Source organism: Cololabis saira, chromosome 17, assembly GCF_033807715.1.
Source record: "Cololabis saira isolate AMF1-May2022 chromosome 17, fColSai1.1, whole genome shotgun sequence".
NCBI classification, from domain to species: domain Eukaryota; kingdom Metazoa; phylum Chordata; class Actinopteri; order Beloniformes; family Belonidae; genus Cololabis; species Cololabis saira.
The window spans coordinates 20,877,465-20,896,077 of record NC_084603.1 but is presented as its reverse complement, the minus strand read 5'-3'; positions in this window follow the sequence as shown (position 1 = coordinate 20,896,077).

Sequence of the window (18,613 nt, the reverse complement as noted above, 5' to 3'; positions counted from 1 at the left end):
AAAATTGCAGTTTTATATCTTTATGTTTGAAGCCTGAAATGTGCCAAAAGGTCACAAAGTTCAAGGGGGCCAAATACTTTCGCAAGGCACTGTAAGTCTCAGCTTTGATTATTGAAATTTGACATAAGAAAACATTTCTTGTTTTCCTGTGAATGTGCAGTTTTCATTGTTAATTTTAAAAGCAACACATTTAGCCTGTTTTGATGTTTTCTGTCTTCTGTCTACTGCCTCAGTCTCGCTTGCCTTGGGTTGGTAAAAAGTCTACTCTCACTTGGACATTATCTTCCATCTTTTGCCACATCCATGCATAGTTCATGACCAAGGTGTTATCTGAGGCAGCATCAATGATGCCATCAGAACCAGCTCTCAGTTACGTCTGCCTGTGTTGGTATTATGGCAGATATGTAGCTTTAAATCATTAATGCCCAGCCAATTGTTTCCGTGGTCGCATAGTGGTGTCCCTTGCCAAGAGAAGTATTTCATCTGGAAATATGGTACACACACCAGATAAAACTAGCAGGAACACTACTCAACTTGGCTGAACTCTGTTTCAACTCTGAGCTCATGGCTAGACAGGTGGGGCTGAGGTAACGAGACATGTTCAGCAGAAACGGACAACACCTCTGTTTTTCTCCTAACTGCTGACAGCAAGAACAATCTATCTGACTATTTAATTATGAGATTATGGCCACTCAGAAAAATCACACACACACAGGCCTCATGAAACATTTCCCTTTTGAACTGCTTATCAAAGTCATAACAGTGGCATGTTAAGTTACAATCAAAGGGAACTGCGGTTTTTCTAGTTCATATGCTGTGAGTGATCTTACTTTTCATTTTATCTCATCCAGACTTCATTTGTTAAAATGAACTCTTGCTGACAGACCTACTATATAGAGATAAAGTTAGGCTCTATTTCTCTTTTTAAAATGAACATTTTTATGACACTAGGTGGCAGCATTGAGCCACTTAACTGCTTGACGTTATCCACGGAAGAGATGATGTACTTCTGAAACCTTCCTATTGGATGGAAGATAACACGCACACAAAGACAGCAGTACTGTAAAATATGTCTTGTGTCGGATTCCCACCATGCTGGTTAAAGTGCACATTTTAACTCTGTAGCACATAAAGTGTAGAGCCAAAAAATTCATATGCTTAAATTGAGTGTGCTGCAGCTGAGAATAAGTGTTTCTGATGATGTAGTGGGAAATTGTTATATTACATCTTTACCTTTGTTCCGTCTGTGAATCAGAAGGTATTTGCTATTTGTGCATGCAGGCAGAGTATAAATAGTTGTTTTATATGTTGTTGAGCTAGTTGGCACACTGGATGCACTGGATCAACTTTAGTTGGGCGCTACACCTCTACGTCTGACTTCCAGATTGAAAAATATTGCTTTTTTTTAGTTTTAAAAAAAATGTATTTACTCTAAAGTGAAATAGAGCAAGGGAGTAAGGGAAGACATGGATTTGAAGGTTGAGCTGTGCAAATATAGTTTGTTTCATGTTATTCTTGCACACTTTCCTCAAACGTTCAACAGTAAAACACATCCAAATAAATGCAAATTCATATTGGCAATAATAACAAGGCTTGTAATGAACTTTAAATCTGGAAAAACACAAAGTAGAAATGAAGTGTTTCTACAATTTAGTTAAAACGAGGCAGAAAAACCACATCTGTGTGATTGTTTTGTGCACATGTGTGGCAGAGAGATTATAGACAATTAAATTTAACTGCATATTTTGTAAAATGAATTTAGCTAAAAAATTAAGATAGACTGTTTCAGTTTATCCAAAAAACACACAAAGGGAAATTAACTCAGAAAGTAATGGATTTATTTCGAACACGAGAATAAATTGCTCATTAAACATGAAGAAAAGAAGTACATAAGAAATCATTTAAAAACTTTCTTATTAGAAATTAACGAAAGTAGAAGAGAATCTTTAATATGTGCTAATGGTATGTTTATACGTTGCTGTTCCTTCACTCCAGGGTACAATCAAGCATGTCATGCAACAATGTCGAGGCAGGGTACATAATGTGGATATTGTACTGGTGGCACAGATTTCCATTTTCACACAGACAATGGGGATTGGGGGTTGGTTGAGGCAGTCTGTGAGAGAAAAAAAAGATCATCTTACAGTTCTCATCAGACTCACCAAAAACATTGAATAATTCACAGCTAAATTAATTAGCCTTTACCCAGGTATAGACAGTAAAGCTCAGAGATGTCTGTCTGTACAGTTCAGCCAGAGTGACTTCCTATTTAGATTTTATTATTGTCAGAGAATGAGATGCTCTGCACAAAAGAAAGGTACAGAATTATTGGATATTTTCACTTGAATCACCTGTGCAGCAATATTGGAATCAACACCTTCAGTGGACAGAAAATGAGTTAAAAACCTTAAACGTTTAACAAACCTATACAAAAGGGCCATTTACAGTGTGAATTCAAGCACAGTGGAGTTTAATTGATTTTAACGTTTACAATATTAGGCCTCATTCATAATCAGAACTTGCATTCAATTACATCCAAGGTTTTACTGAATATGTCATCTATCTCTATTTCTCTGCATGGTTTTGACGATCACAATGCTCAAAGTGTGTGTAGATTTTTTCAAAAGTACAATATTGAACTAGACTTTTAAATCTAAGTTGGTGTGTGTTTATAAGTAACTTCACAGTTGCTTTTTTCTTCTTTTTTTTTGCTGGTTATTGACCTGGAAGGACTTGGAGCATGAGGATGAGAGGAGCTGGCTTGTAGTTGGAGGGTGAGTCTGATCCAGATCCAGGCCACCGGTGTGTGCTGCTCTGCCCTCCCGTCTGCCTCCTGTCCTGTCCCCAGGAAATGGTCACCAGGCGGCCCATTGGCACTCTTTCCATTCCGTTCAACTTCCCCAACCGGCCTCCAGTTAGGCGAGGGTGCAGGGTCAGACAGGACATGCTGACAGTCTTTATATATGTCTGGAAATCATACATTTTTAAAAGAGAAATGTATCATATTTTATGACATGTAAAAAAAAAAAAAAACATACAAAAAAATCCAGTGGAAATGAAAGGCACCAGTCAAGTTCTGTTGAACTACAACGGATGGGCCCAATAAGCAAAGCGCTTCAAAACATAGCTCGGGTTCATTTCAGTAAATGGATTGGTCTTCATTGTCTTGGTCTGCGTGTCTCTGTTGAGCAGTCGATAGGTTAACCTGCCCCTGGCATCCATCTTGTGTGGCCCCCCTCACATTACCATTGATCTGAGGAAATAAAGAGCACACGTGTTATTATATACAGCCCAGGAAAACGCCGTCTCACAGTGATGGAGTGAACAGGCCAAATGTATGAAATATTGCCCCCCGACATATTCTGTCTTCCTGTCAATAGTGCAGCTTTTGCCCACAACCTGGATCAATAGGGTCTTATCTTTTTTTAAATGATAACACATAACAATGTTGTCTCTTGCATTTTTTTTTTCTTCTTCTGAGATTGAAGTTTGATTCAATCGCTCCGCATTTTTATGCCGATATGTAAATCTGGAAACAGCTGCTTCACATTTTCTATGTTTTTTCCTTTTATTTATTTTTTTTCACCACAGAAACAAATTTGGTGAGGGCGTGCTCGTCTGAGATGTGGCAGTTACAAATTTACATGTTGGTTTTCTGGACATTTCTCTGAAGCTTTTGGGGGTCTCTCATGTGTGAGACTGCTCAGTGGAGAGAAGACACCCCTCTGTAAAAACATCTGTTGTGGAAATGGCTGTCAGACTCCCTTTTGTGGGCTCCGTCTCTTCTTCGCACAGAGATTGTCATTTGTTTTGATCATTTATGTGGGTGAAAGAATCATAATAAAAAATCTGGAGAAGGCACCCATGCAGTTGAGCTATCTACAGGAGGTTGCGTTATATTTATTTATTTTGTTATGGAAACAAACGTTTCTCTTTGTTTTAGTGGCATTGCTTTCTCACATTGAGGCGTGTCCTATAAAATGTTTTTTAATGTAAAAGTAAACTATAATGCAACCTGGGTGATATAGTAAAGTGAAGTTTTAAGAAAAAATGTAATTAACCATTTCAGTAAGCATACATTCTCTTTGCAGTTGTGCCACTGACAAGCTGCTTTAAGATGATAACAAAAAACTGTTCAATTATTCATGATGATGATTTTTATCATATAAGAAAGAAATCACTGGGGAGGAGACATTTGCATTGTCTCATGTGCTATCCAATGATTTCATTGTAAAAAAGTGCAGTTACAGTACTCAGCATGAAATATAACCTCGTCCTCTATTCTGTCAGATTAGTTTGAGTGATTGCAGTAGAATTTAAAGTTAGCTTTGCTAAGAAATACAACACATCTTGGAGAAAGCAAAAAAAAGTTTGCTGGTTGCTGTCATTATCATTAAAATGTACTCTAAACAAATGCTTTTGATAATAACTTTGTGTCCGGATGGTTCAGGGTGTGGTGTTACGCTGCTCTCCACCTACACAGGAAGTGTGTGCAGGGTACTTGTCCTGTGGGGCTGCAAGGCACCTCCTTGTGCGCTGCTGCTGCACTGCCATTTATCTCAGTCAGGCTACTATTTCAGGTAGTTTTTTCCAATGTTCAAAGCGTGCACACTCAAAATAAAACATAATCATTTCAAAAAGAATACATTTCCCAATAAAACAATTACAAAGATTACACATGTAGAAATGTGAAATCAACAAGATTCTTCATGCTTACCTTTTTTTACCTGTGTAAGGAATTTGTACAAACGTGAGCTGGTACAATGCAAGGTTTATCTAAATATCTTGAAAGTGTACATTTTCTTTTGTGATATATGATGGAAAAGGGTATCCTGAAAATCTAAAAAATGCATGTTTTCTATTGATTAGAGAGTTATGTTTAAGAGTTTTTTTGTGTGTCTACAGTTTACAGTCATTTTTATATATATATATATATATATATATATATATATATATATATATATAATCACAAAATGCTATTTCACAAAACAAAACACATGACAAAAAATAATGTTTTGTTTTAATGGTGTAAAAAATATAAATGATTCACAACAAGATCGTTGGGTAAAATAACTGGATACCGTTCTGTAATAATGACTTTCCTGTGAAACAGGTGAACGTTTGAGCCGAGTGACACCTCATAAACTAGCTGATAACCTGTTCCTGTGTTCTCTTATCTGTCTTACAGACAATCCCTGGTCCCTGAGCACTTTGTTGTTTCCCCTCTCACCCATTATCAGATCTCCTATGTGGGCTCCCAGCAGCTGGAGTTATTGTGAGAGGCTCTCCGTTTACAGCCCTAGGATGTCTGTGACAACACTGGTTTTTACGAGTGAGTACATGTTGTCTTCTAGGTGATGGGATGACAGCTTCCTTATTTGTTTGTTTGTTTTTACTGAAAACAATCCCTATAACATTTTTTTATAATAAAAAAAGGAAAAAACTAAGAAATAAAAGTATCTTAATTCAGTGAAATATACGAATATCTATCTCATTCATTACAACTTTTCAAGGCAACATCAGAAACACTTTATGAATATATATATATGAAACACATCATTATAAAATAAAAAAACCTGTCCATTTAATGCTGAATTTATTACTTATCATTAGTAATCTTTTTCCAATCATGTTTCAATGCTCTGTTTGTGAGAAATGTGTTATCTCCCTCTGCCATTCATGTACACATTTATTGGTTTCCAAGTGTCTGGGATCAATCTTTTGGCCACCAGAGGAGCATAACTAATGACAACATTACAATGGCTTTGTGAGAGGGCTTGGCCGGATGCAGGTTAACCAAGCAGGAAATAATCTAGGATTTTATATTCTGCCTGAATAGCCATAGGATATGCTGAGAATAAATTAATCCCACCAAAAAATTTTAGCAGCGAGCTTATCTTTGAGACAAACTCTTTCAGCACGGCCAGGTGGGTTTCTTTGCCTGTTTTCTCTTCTTTTCTTTTTTTTCCCACTTCTTTGTTGCATGCGTGCATACATGTGGAATTTCTTGGCGGTTAATGATCACCATCCCTATGTTTAGCCCGGGTCAGACTGTCTTTTCTGTTCCTGACTGGGTCTAGACGGTCCTCCCCTGGAAGGCCTTTTTCCCCCTCTTCCTTTTAAAGACCCACTTCTATTTTCCTGTTGTGCCCAAACAAGGATTTTATAAAATGGGTGACATCGCCACACAAGCTGTCTGTCGAATCCCCCTTAATTAAAGTGACATTTAAAGCCTTCCTCAGACACTAATAAACCCCCCTCTCCATTAAGATCCTCCTAATTACTGTGTGCAAAGGAAACGGGGACACACACAGACAGACAGTGTGGAGGTAAGCCTGCTGGCATTTGGCCCCATAAGCTGAGCACCACACAAAAGAAAATGTCCCCTGGGTTACCCATCCTACCAGAGAGATTCCTTTTTTTTTTTTTATTTCACAACCTCTCTCCCCATCTCCTGTTCTCTTCTTATGAATGAATGTATATGACATGTGGGTCTGAGTGTCCATTCATGGGGCTGGTGGAATGTGTGAATAAGGGCTCTGAATGAGGCATGAATGCAGCCACCTGATTAGTCATTAAGCAGTCTTTTGACATTACCATTGTTTGAATGTGCATGGTGGAAATGAGAACACTGTCATTTATAAACACGCATTCACTCAAGTGAAGTTGATTAGAAAAGATCCTGAGTATAATTTTAGACATAAAGGGATCTTATGCAACTTTAGCATCAGTGGACCAATTAAGATACATTTTTGGAGGGGGTCCCCCCCCCCCCCCTCCCTTATGTTGGATATCACTTGCTTGTTTGTATTGAGTGGCTGTACAGCAGATGAAATTGAGGTGGACAAGAGAGAGTCTCATGTGGTCACACGTCACACTGAGCAGCAACTGTCCCCACATCCTGAGTCACTGCTGCATGGTGGCAGAGAGAAACTCAGAAAGGTTAAATGTGTTTGGTTCATGTCCTGGTCTGCAGATTAATGACATTAACAAAGTTTCCATTATTCGCGCAACTCGGGGAGACAAGGGTGTCCATGCGGAAAGCCACATGACCAAGGCAAAGATAAGAGAAAATGAAATACGTCTTCATGGAGACAGGAGAGGCCAGGAAGTGCCGCTCCACATTAGCCGCAGGCCCAGTTTGTTGTTACTTCATTAAGCCAACAGCTCAGGGAAAAATAAAAAGCTGGGTCACAACCTTTAGCAACAGGGAGGCCTGAATTTAGCAAAGAAAGGCTTCGTCAGACTTGGATTGGATGCAGCTTCTGACACAAAACTTTGTGTTACAGTTTGTTGTTTTACGGTTTATACCTCAAAAGTTTTCTTAAATTTGATCAATTCATGTACATTTGGTGCAATATTATAATGACATTGAGGGGAAACACTACATTATATTGTACCTGATAATTAAAAAAAAACAACCTAACTTGAAATATGTTGTTTGATGTTTATTTAGGTTTTCAAAGTTATTTGTAAGTATTCCAACTTATCATTAAATAGAGGAAATAACCAATGGATCAATTGTTGTAGATTTTTTTTTAAATGAATGGTTTAAAGTATCTTTTTGTTTAAAAAAAAAAGAAAACAACCTACCCACCACTTCTTAGGGCTCAGTTCACACCACACACAAGAAAATCACCATGTATAAGGTTGGATCCTTGCAAAAAATCCATCATGTCAATATTGTAAAAGTTATCAGCTGCCCTTCAAATGAGGTTAAAACAGCTGTCACTGGAGCTTCATTATTCATGGACTGTTTTCTGTTTGTTGCCCTTTAACATTTGGTGGTATACTTCAAAACTAAGCCGCTTGAATAATGCTGCCCTTGTTGTTGTAACATGAGCTGAGCAGTAGCTCTTTATTTGCAGCCAGTGACTTTATTAGAGTCTATGGTTACAGACCCTTGGAAGGAGGGCTATTGTGTTCTCACCCCTTCTCCTTCATACCTCTGTTTCTCTGTCTTTCTACCTTCTTCACAACAAACAAGTCTGATGTGGATGGAAATGTGAGGCTGTGTATATAACTTTACATTTTTATTCTTTGTGAGATCTTATTCTATGAAGTATGAAGCTGTGGTCACTCAAAATTTGGCCTTGCTACTTTTACAAAAAATAGTATTTTTGTTTTTGTTATGTTTTACTTTTATAAAAGTCCATATATTCCAACCATTTCCCTTGCTTTTTTCCTCTCTGCCTCATATATACCCACACCAACTCTGCGACATGGATCTAGCCATGGCTAGAAAGTCTGTGGCGCAGGTAGACAGTCGTTGGCTCCAGCGAGTATCTACTGAGGCTGCAGACACATCTGCCTGCTTGATTTCACCTGGTAACTGAGCATATAGTATTTACTTCTTGGCTGAAATGCAATCAGGGGCTGGAAGCTGGCAAGGAAGCAAGGAGCCTGCAGTTTGGGGTAGCAGCTCTTCTTCAAGAGAGACAGACAAAGTTAGATTTGAAGAAGTTGCATATAAAAAGGAAAAATTGTACAGTACCATTAGGGTTTGACATGTTTCAACAAAGTGTATGGACATTTTTAAAACTTTCAGTCATACAGTTATTAGTTCTGACAAGTTCTTCTCTTGAATGCCAAATGACAAACAGCATAACATGGATTTTTTGTGATACTCCACTCTAAAGGCACAGTTAAGATGCACAATGAAGTTGGAAAAAGAAAGATAAATGTTTTCAATGAGGATACCGTTTCAAATGCATCATTATGAGCCCTTTTGCTGATTTTGCTGACAAGAGTCTTGTGAATTCTTGATGATAAATAGAATAGTGACACTGCTGAAGCTCTTACGGTCGAGCGCTTTCTGTGCGCTTATAAACATTTTACATCCTCGAGACAAGAGTCACCTCTCTAATCTATCTGAAGAAGTGTGTAGAGAGGCCCTTTATCTGCACCCTGCTTTAACCGGTTGCTCACAGAAGAGCCATTTACCTCCTCTAATGGGGAGTGAGTCTTTCACCGGGGCCTGTTTGCCTCTCAGCACTCTGAAAGAAACTTCGCCAGAGAGGAGACATTAAGAAAACCAGTCAATCTGCAGCAGTCCGTCTGCGTCTGCCCAGGGAATGGGCCGTGCTGCCTGGTGCCTTTTCAAGAGGCTTCCTTTCACAGCAAATACACTTGTGTTGGATCAGCACTTTTCTCAGTTGCACTGTTAAACAAATAAGTGGTTAGCCCTCATGGTCTCCTCGACCAAGTTTGAGAACTTTTAAAATGTTGCTGATTTAGCTCACAGACCTTAACATGCGTTGTATTGTTCATGCTGTACTGTCTCTGATTTATGTCTATACACCATTGAAGTGTGTTGTCTTGCGGTAACATGCCCACAATCACAATGCAAACATGATCTTTAGCAAGTATAACATTTTTCATGATATGCCAAGCATTGTTTGCCACCTTACTGAACGCTTCAAGGGATCTCTCAAATATTAAGGGAGGTGACAATAAACTCAGCTGTAGAACAAGGACAGGGAGCAAAATTAGCACAATGTCTCATTGCACAACAACACATTAAAATATTGATTTAAAAAAAGCAATTGAGTGGAAAGAAACCAAAAATAACAAAACCAGGAGAACTTAAGAAATACGAATACAGCAAGCAATAAACTATGACAGGATGAATGTATTGTATCTTAATAAAAAAATTGAGCTAATTTGTCAAAACTTTAAACATTTTGGGTTCATATAATTACTGGACTGAAATTAAAGTCAAAATAAATGAGCTAAAAAACGTATTCTTTGAAATATTTCTTGTTTCAAATCTTTTATTACATTTGTTTAGCAGCCTTTTATCCAGAGTACAGTGAGGATTTTTTTTGTATGTTTGAGGGGGTTCTGGTCAAAGTACACTTGATCTTGTGAGCTGGACTGATTAACTAACCTACAGTTGAAGGATAACAACTCTACCTCCTGAATTACAGCTGGCCCAAATTTTTTTAAATGGTTTAATGTTTTGTAAAACATTATACAATGTGTTCATCATTCACTTATTACAAGCAGGAAATACAAGATGTTATGCACTCTAAACATATCCAGGGCGTTTTTCCTCACAGTAAGAAACACCTTGAGAGAAATATAGGGGCTCGGTGTCTTAGCTGAGGAAGCGTAAAGACTTGGAGGGGATGGGGATCAAAATACAGATCTAATGCTTGGAAAATGAGCCATGGCTGTCCACATTTTCCATACTCTTACCAATTATTTTGATTTAGAGTTGCATTGGAGAGCTTTGGCTTTCTAACTTTATGAATGAAGGATGATAATTTAACTCTCTCTTTCACAAACCCGAGGAGGGAGCTGTACAAGAGGAGCAGAAGCCCTACCACAATTACAGCATAGTCCCTGGTGATTACCTTTGTTTGTGACAGTGGAGCCTGTTAACCCTGAAATCCTTGTTCTTTATAGAGTATTTATGGAGCAGTCCTACTGTGGCAGAAGTGCTGCAACTAGAGTGACCTGTTGTTAAAGACGGCTCAAAGGAACACTGGAGGAACTCAGGAGAATGGGGCCGTTAGCCGCTATGACAGGTAGCTGGTAGGAGCAGGAAAACTTTGTATCATTGATTGGTGAGTAGAGGAAGTGAGATGAGAATATTGGGGGGGGGAAAAATTTTAGTGAATTCAAGTATTTCACAAAGACAAGTAACTACAGGCACAACATGCATTCATGCACAAGTTGACACACTAGCATGCCCACAGATACAGTCACGTAAAGTACAGATACATAAACCCCTGTATGCACACTCAGTCAGCACGACAGATGTCGTATGTACTGTTGTACCCTCGGCAGTAAAATAAAGCCCTGAGGGTATCTGCTGTCAGACAGAGCACCACGGATCATCTGTGACACTGTGACACGATCGCCTCATGTCACACACGATTCTGTCCTAACACCACTGTCTGTATGAATGTATGAGTGTATGCAAAGGGGGAGGTCCCCAAGCTCCCCCACTTGGCAACATGTGCCACAATAATATCCCCAATTTTTTTTTTTTTCAGCAATAGAACGGCAGTATGTAGCATTTATCAAAATAAAATGTCTTGTTTATCTAACTGTTTTTTTTTTTTTCCATTGACAAGACTTCCGACTGTATGGTCAATGTGTTGCAGGGTTACTTGAAGTTGTACTGCTCACGTTTGGCCAGTTGAGGCCATGCTTTCCTTAGGGTGAGCATGGTCTGTGTTCAGCCTCCACATAGGTATGCTGCCACTCTGGCCCAGTTCTTTCCACACAATGACGCTGCATATATGGGTCAGACAAAAAGCTGCATTAGCTTAATCGTCCAGAAATCTATAATCTTTGGGCGGAATCGGCTGAGAAAATAACAAACAATATTTACAGAATTTGACTCTTTGTTTTTATTGCCTGTGTACATATCCTCTTTTACTTTTAATTACATATTTTTTAATCTTTTTTAATGCTTTTTTAAAAATATTGTACAATCTGCAAAAGTAATAAGTAATATTCCAGTTTAGGTTCAGACAGTAAGATGCTTGAACCTTAGAATGCTTGTTCAAGACCCAGACATCCACTTACCAATTTGCGGGGTCCATTCTCCACAAAATGCACTTTTAGTCAATCGTCACAAACATTTTTTTAAATTTCTTATTTTACTTGAGATCAATGAATGCTGTTCTTGGATGTTCTGTCAATGTGACTGAATCAAATATTTTCACAGACAAACCGGAAGCTGCGTGGAAATTACAACAAACTTTACATTTTAACCAGATCCGCGAAGCTCTGGTTAAAATGTTGAAACAAATTAAATGTGTTGCAATTTAGTTTTTTACACTAATATGAAAAGCATGGACCTTTTAAGTATATTAAAATTGCAATTCAAAAAGCAAGTTGAGAAGGAGCATGTTTTTCGTGAAACATTTAAACAGGTTTAGAGCACAACCATAACATATTAGAGACTATCGTTGTGGCGGGGACTGCTATTCAGTCTCGCTTCTGCTTCTCATTTAACTTCGACGGTCCATATGCTTTTCAGTCTCTTTCCACCCTCTCAATAAAACCGACCATGGACTTGTCAAATAAGTAAAGCCGGAGGGAAAAGGATATACTCATCCTGCTAGAGGGTGCAGAGACGCTCCTTTGTTTCCTGGCATGTCTCACATACTTTCAGAGGCCAGATAAGCCTCGGGTCCATGAAACACTGCTTTATGTTTGGCCTTGGTAACGTCCCAGAGAGGGCAGAGTGGACTCGGAGGAGAGACTAGCCGGTGAGCTGGTAATATGTCCTCAGAGTCACACCTTATTAAAGGGCCAGATACGCATAGGAAACCTTGTTTTGTGCTCTTGGATTATTAAGATGAAAAATGACTTTATTGATCAAAGCTATGGTTTAAATATTCCTTTCTGAGACGTTTTTGCTACTGTTCACTTCCCTCTCTCTCTCTGAGGAGACATAGTAAGCTTGCTTGGATGGTGAAAGGCAAGTGAGGGCTGGAGGGTGGGGAGGTGGGGGAGCTTGGCTGTTTCCTGAAATCGGATTAGTAGCTACTCTACACTTAGATTGCAGGGACTGGGGCTTTAGCTTAGCCCAGCTCAAGACCACCCAACAGGTAAACAGGTACCTTACTGTTTAGAAAGAGGGAAAGTGACTGGTGGAGTGATACAGAGGATAAAAATGCTCACAAGAGATGGTTACAGACTGAGTGAAATATATATATATATATATATATATATAATGTGTGTGTGTGTGTATATATATATATAGCACAAACTGATGAAAGTGGGTTTGCTTAGTCACCAATCTGAAATTAGTTTAAATGTGTGCCTGATGAGGTGGTGGAAATACAATTAAAAGAAATGAAACAAGTAAAAACTTATTTTCTTTTGAAATGTATTCTGAACTACCAATTTGTGAACTCTTGTTGATCCAACTCTCTGTACCTCCACAAAAGAACTACATATCTCAAGCCCAGCCCCTCCTCGCTCGCCAAGATATCTAAAACCTCACACTGTCATGCTGCTGCCACTGCATCCCACAGAAAACCTCCTGAAAATTAGTTTTTGGCAAGCGGCTCGCAAACACACTCTCCTGTCTGCCGCAAGCCACCAAGGCTTTGTTAGGCAGGCCTGCTCTGAGCCCAGAGCCTTCAAGACCCCCATTATGCAGCAGGACTCAGCGGGGCAGAAAGAGCAGGAGTGTTTTCACCAGTCATGTGGGCACACAGGCATTATACACTCTTCAGTGGCACTGTAGATATTTTGTGAGTCTTACAAACAGAGGGGAGGCCTGCAAAGGCTGCAAGGAGAAGTTTTGATAATTGGGAGTTATATAAGTTCCCAAATCCTCGCAGGAGGATTTGAAGTTTTTTCCCTCCTTTTCTCCTATTGTGTGTTTAGAAAAGCTGTGCGCGAGGCCCCACTGCGAAGGTGACAAATCCTTTGACATAAATCTTTGTATAAAGGTTAAAGGAATACAGTCAAGTGCTCAGGAAGAGAAGCCTCTAATTGCCTGCTTTGCTCCAGCTTTGCTGAGCAGTGTTTTACAAATTAAACAGCGGTTCTTGCACACGCAGAGCATTTGTCTGCATGTCCGCGCACCTCATGCACACGTGTTTGCGTCTTTGTTTATATGTGCCTTTGTGCGTGCACTTAATGTCTTATTGTGGAACAAAAAAACAAACTAAAACTAAGCTTATTTGGTGTCTGTGCCGGGATCCACAGACAGCATTCACAGCTGCAGCCGAGTCAGAAGAGTTTTTACTAATCAGTGATGGACAAACTCAGGGCTCCCTGCATCTCAAACATCACTGCTTCTGTCAGGGGCCCCGAGAGCAGAGCGAGCGGGCTGAGCGGCTCTGATCAGCAGCGTTGTGTTATTATTCCCCCCCCCCCACCCGCTGAATCTCACAGGGGAACACGTGCGTGTATGTGTATGTGTGCGTTTAAGATGCAGGGATGCATGATTCTAACCCTCCCCTGAGTCGTAATGCATGAACTGTTAGGAAAACATTGTTGCTGGTGCTGTTTCCTTCTATGTTATTAGGACGTGGATTGGGCTGGGGGTGGGGAGGTGGTGGGTTGCACAGATGTAATTCGAGGCTGACATCCCGAGGATTATAATATACTTTTAGTGATTGATATTAAGTGTTTGGCAGACTTTAGGCGAAAGTTCAAAGTCAATACAAAAGACAGCACCACTGTCACTCACAGACCAAGGCTTTTCACGAGCTTGATTGAATAGTTATGATTTTAGCTCGCAGATTATAATACCCTGTTTCGGAAATCAGTTTAAGGTGTTAAAATTATTATATTCAATAATATTTCTGACACTTGAGGCCAACGCAGTTCATTACAAACCTTCAGTACTTGTGATCGCCGTGCTTTTTATGCAGCATTTCAAGCTGTCAAGCCGCTCTCGTCCGTGTCACTCAGTAACGTGTCGTAGGGAGGAGAGTTTAGAGTGTGTAAATGTATTTATGAATGCACGATTTTGTGAAAGTGTGTACTTGGCTGTTTCCTCTTGCTGTCTAATAACTGGTAACCCCAGCTGTGAGTGTGTGTGTATTTGTCTGCCTGTGTAAAGCTGAGGCTCGCCGGGTTACTGAGGCGTAACTTGGCCCCAGTCAGGCCAGTGTGCAAAGGGCAGAGACCAAAAAGCCTCCAGCAGTGCTTTCTCTTTCTCTTTCAGTCTTTCCCTCCTCCATTGGGATTTTGAAATAGGTAGCCCGGAAGATGTGACATGTATTTACTTCGTATACAACACTTTGAATTTTTTTTTTTTTTTTTTTTGGTCTTGTTGTAAAAGCAGATGCAATACATTTTGCAGTGCCCAGCAGAAAAATACACCAACCCCTTAGATTATTTTTTTAAATCAATTCCCTAGTAGGCCTGAAGTTTTCTTCTTCCTCTTCTTCCATACAGGATCTTACAGTAGGAAATCAGCATGGAGCCAGGGCCACTGGTTAAGCAGTCATGCTGGATCTGGAATCTGATTATATATGGGTCTACTCATTTGGCATAATGGATTTGAAGAGAATAGATCCTATTAATAAAGGAATAAAAGAGATGGAGGAGACAAGAAAAGGGTGACTTTCCCCCCTGAGGCCGTGGCCCCACCAGTGGGACTAGAGGGCTAATCTGCCATGCAAATTAAATCCTGCCTCTGTGCATTGCCTCCTCTAATGTCCTCCATTTCACACCTTTTTATTTCTTGTTGTGTGATATTTCCATCAGAAATGGTTCCGGTAACAGTGAGGAACATCAGACTCGTTTGGGAATGATTACTGGAAAAGATAGACTTTGCATCCATTCTCATCCCAGAAAAGTGCTGTTAGCCTTGCAGGAATGAGCACTGGGAATATTCCAAGATGCTTCTCAGATTGGGACTGACATTCATTTGGTTTTGCTGGGGTTTTTTTCTCTCCCTCTCCTCCTAAAGAATTCCGCTCCTTGAATTCCAGGCAGGCTTATGATACAGCTGAGATTGAGAAAAAAAAACTGTAAGAATCACTTGACACTTACCTCAGATCTTTTGTCTTAATAAGGTTGCACTTTGCTTCATTACCTCCTCTCACATACTGTTGTGCTGTCGAATGTAGCTGTAAAAACACACATATTCTAATCCTATTTGCAGTTACAAAGCCCCCTAGCTTTGAAACTTGATGTGCTTTTAGGTGCTTTCCAGTAGCAAAGTTCACCTTCCTGTGAGTCAGAAAAGGCCAGACAATTTTTCTGTGATTAAGAATTAAAATGAACAAGGCTAGGTGAGGAAAAATCCTAAGAGCCTTGCATAAGCGGCTTTCCGGGTCCTTGGTTTAGACTGTTTCTGTGAATAATCTCCGCAAATGAGTTGATGAAATACTGGCTCAAGTGTTTGTTTGCTTGTGTTAGTGGGAAAATCTGCCCTTTTTTTTTTTTTTTTGGATGAAGTAGTGCAAGTAGATGGAATTCATTTAATCTGTATGAGTGTAATGCATTCCTTTAAACATTGTAAAATATAGAACAATTGAGTAGTCATCACTGAATGACACATGCTTCTGACACAGCACTAAAAGTTGCTCTCATCATTGTCCTCCCATACTGGTCAATCTGAAATCTTAATTTTACCCCCACTCCTTCTGTTTCACATTAAGACCTCACCTTTTTTTTTTACTGCATGAGGAAATGACAGTATATTCTGATCTGCTCTGTTCTACTGCCAGCTTCAACACTGGAGGAGCAGCATTATTTCTGTCCAATCACGACAGAGTAAAACACGACTAAAAACTGAGCTCCGCTGTTCTCAGCCTATTACTCGCATTTGACCATTTGAGAAACTGCTTCTGCAGGATAAACATAAATGGAATATTGAATATATCCTGTGTCTTTGATATCAACATCCTGCCAAATAAAAATGAATATCCACCTTCCAAACAAAGGTATGCCTGGAAGTGTGGACCTCATTTCAAGCACAATTAACTTGAAATGGAGTGCTGCAAGATCAATAGTCCCCAGTTGATCCAGAGGGAGCTGTCAGTCTATGGAAATGGCACACATATGGTAATATCCCCAGCTTAACAACAACTTAGAGGATTTACTGTTGCTGTTTTCAGACCCACATGAATAACAAACAGTGGGCCACCCCCTGGGAACCATTTTGTTTTATCCCGGCTTCAATTAATCTTTAAGGGGGAGGATACCATTTTTGAGAAATGGCAGGGGGTTTATGAAGAAGGTATTTGTAGATGTGATTGTGTTATATACTGCTAATTATAAAGAATTACAAATGGACAACCCACTTATGCAAATCCGGTGTTGTGTATGTTCCAGTGTTCACTTATCTTTTATTGTCTTTTATTTCAGTTTTGTCTGTGAATCTTTCTCACGGAGAGGTTTGCATGCTCTTATTCTAATTAGGACAGTTTTGTCTTAGTGAGAGTTGCTATTGACAAGCACAGATTAGCTGAATTATATGAGATCTTGCAGTGATCAATGGGATGAGAGCTCAGGAGAAGCGTATAGATTTCACCTACTGACTACATTTCTCTCTTCTCAGTCTTGGACAAGAAACCTGTTGGCATGTGAGACTCTCAGAAAAAGAAATGCAAGCAAGGACCACCAGCACGCTTGGTAGTTATACGCTCCAGTGTGATGTCATTAAGTCAGATTCGTTTAGCAGCGTCAGGTGCGAACAGCCATCATGTATAGAAAAGGCGGCGTCCCCTGAATGAGCACCAGGACATTGGTCAATTAAAATTGATTTACTTCAACTTTGCAATTGATGATGTCCGTTTGGGTTAAACTTCAGAGTTCTCGATTGGATTTGTACTTTTGGGAGTTGCTGTTGGCATCGAATTCTGTGTGACACCCTCAGGGCAAGCCAGGTGGGAAATTGAGTTACAAAGCACAGGGTGAATGGGGTACATGACCTCTGTGTCAGTTAAACTGCACCTGCCTACCTTTCAGAAATTCAACTCAGGAAAGTCAGTTTTTTGGTCAGATATTATTTTTGTTATATTCTTAAAATCCTAAAGTAAGTTGTGTTTTGTGCACAGGAGAGGTGGCACCACTTAGACCATAAATGGAAAGACCTGCTAGGCATATGTGCAATGATTGCTCAGTCAGAAGTATGTAAAACCAAAATATAGATGAAGGTATGTGACCAGCACAGAGACAATTCCCTGTCCTGTTTGCAGCAACATGTTAAGCTAAATACAAAGTGCTAGGATGATTTTTTTTCTTCGTTTTCGGTCACTTCCGATAAAGTATATATGTTGGCGAAGAAATGGAAGAAGAAGAAAAAGAAAACACAGGAGCCTAGAGCTTGTGGCTCTCCTTGAATCAGGCTTTTATCATGTAAATAAGATGCATGAGACTCCGTGAGGAGGACAATTCCCCAGCCACCACTTGGGCCAAATGAAACTTCCCTGCGTTTTAGACCCACGATGAGGAACGTATTTGAGAGTCTCAGTTTTAATTTAACTCGAGTGGCAGCTGAGGGGGCATCAGGGACCTAATCTCATGACTGCTACAATCACTCAGGTGCAAGAAGGGGGAAACCTCAACCTGGCTCCTTACATTTCAATGTGCAAAAAAATCTCTCCCACAGATCCATCACTCTGTGTGTGTGTGCACACGCGCGCGTGTGTGTGTTTATTCAAGTGTTTGCATGTTGCAGCTGACTGTTGCACTCACTCTGCAACACCTCTTTGGTTTCCCAGGGAGGAAACACGCTTCCTGCTCCTCTCTTAACATTTGATTCATTACGATCTGAAACAGCACATCAGTTCGCTTATTATGTCTTAAAAAAATCCTCCCGGCATCCCAAAGAGCAAGGGGGGGAAAAAAAATAAAAAAATCTACCAAAGAGGCACTGCCTTGAAATTGACAGCTGTTATTGTGCTGTGCCATCTGGTGCATTTGCCATGGAACAGAAAAGGGTTAATATTCTATGATGTGTGGTAGCAGTGGCACAGCCTCTTCTGCGCAGCCAGTATGGAAAAGCGTGTGCCAGGAGTCTGTGCACCCGATTGAGAGAAAACCTCAACATTAGCATGGCACCATATCAGCCAATGTGACTAATTTAATGGGTCAAATATGGTTGGGTGCATGCCAAAATAACAGCCGTACCAGCAGCATTTCTAACAGGGCGGAGAATCACAAAGAAAAGTTA